This window comes from Poecilia reticulata, linkage group LG13 (genome assembly GCF_000633615.1).
Source record: "Poecilia reticulata strain Guanapo linkage group LG13, Guppy_female_1.0+MT, whole genome shotgun sequence".
Taxonomy (NCBI): Eukaryota; Metazoa; Chordata; class Actinopteri; order Cyprinodontiformes; family Poeciliidae; genus Poecilia; species Poecilia reticulata.
The window spans coordinates 31,964,199-31,968,597 of record NC_024343.1 but is presented as its reverse complement, the minus strand read 5'-3'; positions in this window follow the sequence as shown (position 1 = coordinate 31,968,597).

Sequence of the window (4,399 nt, the reverse complement as noted above, 5' to 3'; positions counted from 1 at the left end):
CACACACACACACACACACACACACACACACACACACACACACACCTAAATCCATCTGGAAGCTTTCCAGAACCAACAGGGCATGAGATGGATGTTTGTTTGTCTTGTATTTGATCCTCTGACGTTCCCAGGTCTTTTCTGTCCGTCAGTAACTTACATGTAAACATGTTTGCACAATAAACTGAACTGCGCTCCTCATATCCCATAATCCCTAAATTACCATGAAGGTAATTGGCTTCAACTCTCAAGCAGTGTGAGAAAGGAAGCGGCTGACATTTTTAAAAATACACCTATTTTCTTTCCTGCAGTGAGTCAGATGAGAACACTGATACGGTCCCCGGTTCCAAAGGGGAGGATTTAGCGCTTTTTCCACACTGTGAGTTACATGCAGGATATAAAGTGACGTTTAAGTCGTCTTTACATAACAAGGAACCACAGAGATGGAGAAACAACAATGTCGTGTCTCTGAATCCAAAACAGTGATTTATGTTTAAAGCAGAAATGGATTTTTTGTTTTTTCAAGTGTCTACTAAGAGAACAAAAGTTTTTTCTGTTGTTTTACATTTGTGCTTATGTATTAATTAGTTTTATTTTGTAACCAGGTTGCTGTGTGTTGCAGACTTCTGCCCAGGTCCCTCTTGAAAAGGAGATCTAGATCTCAACGGGGTTCACCTGGTTAAATAAAGGGAAAAAACCAGATTATTAGATAGTGAATTCATTTTTGTTGCTGCAATATTCTTGAATCTTTGAGTGAAATTTACTACCAACCAGTTTTGAGGCTAAACAATCACAGCTGCAATTAATTAACTTTGGACGCTGCAGAATAGACTGTTGAAATTAGAATAAAAATGTAATATATATACTTCTATTAGGACTTTATCTCCATCGAATTGATCATTTGAAGAAAAGAAACAAACACACATACAAAGAAAAAATAAAAATAAAAGTATGTGCTGTCTATTTCAGGCCACTAATCATACAAAAACCTTAAATTAAAAAAGTATAGGATCTGAAATAGGCTGTAGTTTTAGTTTGTGCACCTCAAACTAAAACATTTGTTGTACAAATCCAAAGCAATCTTAAATATTTAGTTGTTCTAAAGCTAAATCACCTCACTGGCATGATATTTAGCAAAAACTAATGCTAAAGTGCTATAGCAACTTGATATGTAACAAATGCTAATGCTAAATCACTATACCAGCACGATATTTAGTAAAAGTCAACCTTAAAGCGCTTTTCCAACACAGCAATGAACAAAAGCTAATGCTAAAGCTACGTGTCAGAAAGATAGTTAGCAAAAGTTAACGCTAAATGTTAAAACAATGTCGTATTTAGCAAAAGGTAAAGCTAATAAGCTACATCAGAAATGCTGTTTTGTTTGATGCTTATGTGGTTAAATGAATTAAAGTTGGAAAGCAAACATTTGATTGCATCATTTCCAGATTATTCCAATTGCTAGTTATGCATCCACTTAGTAAATAAACATATTAAGACATAAGTGTTGCACAGTACTGTATTTTATTTTGTACAAAGAAACAGAGGTGTGAAAAAGAAAAAACAAGTTCACTGCAACAGCAGCCATATTGGATTTTGACTAATTTGTTGTTAGTCAAAAGTATGCGAAAAAGGATTGATAGTTTATTGCTTCTCCACTGTAATTTTTAAATAAAAATATTTTTATGTCCTTTATTTAACTGTTAGCTATATATTTCCACCCACTGATAGCAATCCCACCCTCAAATCTCCAGTTTCACTTTAAATATATTGTTTTGAGATGACTGTACACAATGTCCTGACTCTCAGGGTTCAAGAAAAATAAATTACGACACGTATTCTGTGTCCTTGCTTCACTCGCAATCAGTGCTACGTAGAAACGCCGCCATCCGGCCCCGTCCCTTCCTCTCTTTCTCTGCTGCTGTCTATTTCTGTTCGCTGGTTCCAGGCGGGCGACGACTTTGACCTCTGCAATGACCTTCCAGCCTTACAAGGGAGGCAGAGGGGAGGAGAGGACAGTGGGAAAAGGAAGGAGGCCGGCGAGAAGGATCCGAATGGGTTGATCCTCATGCTGGGCTGATCCCAGAATGAGGAGAAGCCGATGGGCAGAGTTTGTTATGACGAAGCAAATTTCTCATTTTCAAGTTATTTAACCATCGTTTTACTTTTATTCCCTCGCCATTCTTCATAGATACATCAAAACGTGGCATCCCACCAAAAAACTGCTCAATTATAAGAGCAAAAAGAGAATATGTAGGTTGTTTCAAGAAGTTACTGTTTATCAGTTGTTAAAAGCTTTCCTAATCCGTCTCCTTTGCTTTACTTGAAATAAGACAAAACTAACATACAAGTAACTTTTCGGCAAAATGTAGGAGCTTGTTTTAAGTAAATACTTCTTAAATATTGATTTAAGAAAAGTTCCACTTTTGTATTATTTCACATACAAGACATTTTTCCCATTATCAGTGAAATAATCTGCCAGTGGAACTAGAATTTGGTTGCTAGGTGACGGGCTGGGCTTAGCTGGTGTTGCTAGGTAACGGTTCTGTGCCCGTTGACTACGGAATAAATGAAATATTTACCAGTGGAATTAGTACATTTTCATCATTATCATGGAATTATTGACCTAAAAAAAAAAGCTCCTATATGTTACTGGAAACTTTCTAGTTAAGTTTTGACTTATTTCATGTGTAATTCGATATTTGATCTCAAAACAAGACAAAAATACTTTTTGTTTTTGTGGCTTTCTCGCTGCTCTGCATCCATGAAGCCTCCTTCTCAACTCTTCTGACGTTTGGAGTCAAAGTTCAGGGGTCATCTGAGCTCTTGAGACGCTACTCAGCTGCTCCCTTGTCATTAAAACAAAACATCTCGTTGCCATAGTTACGGATTCCAACATTTTTATCTGATTACAAATCAGCTCTTTTTAAAAAAAAATTTTTTTGCATGATACAGCCTAATTTTCATCAAAACAAAATATTTCAAAAATTCTAACTAATGTATTCTTATTAGGAGGAATTAAAGATTCTTTTAGCGTTTTCCTTCCCATCCTTTCCGAGTGTTTTCTGTTCCTCCTCCATCTCCACCGAACCTCAGCGGTTTTGCTCACATCCCGGAAAACTGAGTGGAAACACATGGAGCCTCATTTACGAAGAAATTCCCAGAATTCCTGTCCGTGAGGTCACTCTGTGTCTCCTCTGTGAGTCATTCATGGCTTTCTCTACTCGGAAATGGGAAGAAAACATGTCAGAACCGCAGTGAGGATATAAGTCAGCCTGCAGAGGCCAACAGAGATTCAAGGATTTTATTAAAATGACAATTTAAATAGAAAGAAAAATAGGCAGCGACTGCCAAAGGGAATAATATCGTTCCCTTTGACTAGGCAGCGTGTTGGAAATAAAAAAAACAAGACAAAAAGAGGAATAAATTTCAGTCAGAAATTTTGTAGGAAAAAAATTTTGACATTTCTGAGTTTGAAAAGTTGAAAAATTGTTGGAAAAAACACAGACATTTTGAGATATATACCAGAAATTTTCTAGAACAAAAATTGGACATTTCTGAGCTTCACAACTTGAAACTGTTGGAAATTTCTTGAAACTCCGAAATTTTCAAGATTTTCTACAAAATTTCTGAAATTAATCTCAAAACTTCTGAGTTTTTTCACAATTTATCAAAATTGATGTTTTATCAAAAATATGTTTTTTTAATCAAAAATATATTTTTATATATTTATTAAAAATGTCACTTTGTTGTGACAGTTTAATATGATAATCTGTGAAAAGATTGATCTCCTCTGCACCATAAAAGCACCATAAACAACCAGTCAGAGCCAGGAGGCGGGGCTTAGCGCTGTCAATCAATGTGCTAATGGCAAAGAAACAACTTACCATTGTAGGAAAACTGTTTATCTGCTGTCATCAGTGGCCATGCTAACTAGCCTTAGCATTCATGACAGGTTATGCTAAAGGGAGGAGTGATTGGCAGCGGTAAGGCCCGCCTTCCTGGCTCTGATTGGTTCTTTCTTGGTAGCATTGGGAGAAGATAGAGGAGCTCGAGTTTTTCATACATTATCTGCCTCATAGCAAACTGTCACGACATGATGACAGCTTCAACAAACATGTACAAATATTTTATAAAAGTTACACACTGCAGCTTTCAGTGAATTATTTCATAATTTCAATTTGTGCAGTTTTATGCTTGGTGGAAATGCAGAAGATTGGTGCTTAAATGTATATAAAGGCGGAACTCGATGAGTCGCACGAGGCATAACGCAGGAAACCATTCCCAGAAATAACAAATGCAGTAAGTGTATCATTTTTCCCTCTTGATTTGAAGGTGTGAGAGACTATAGATACACCCTTACCTCTCACTCAAAGTTTGACAGTTAGTTTCAGGGGGGGAGGGG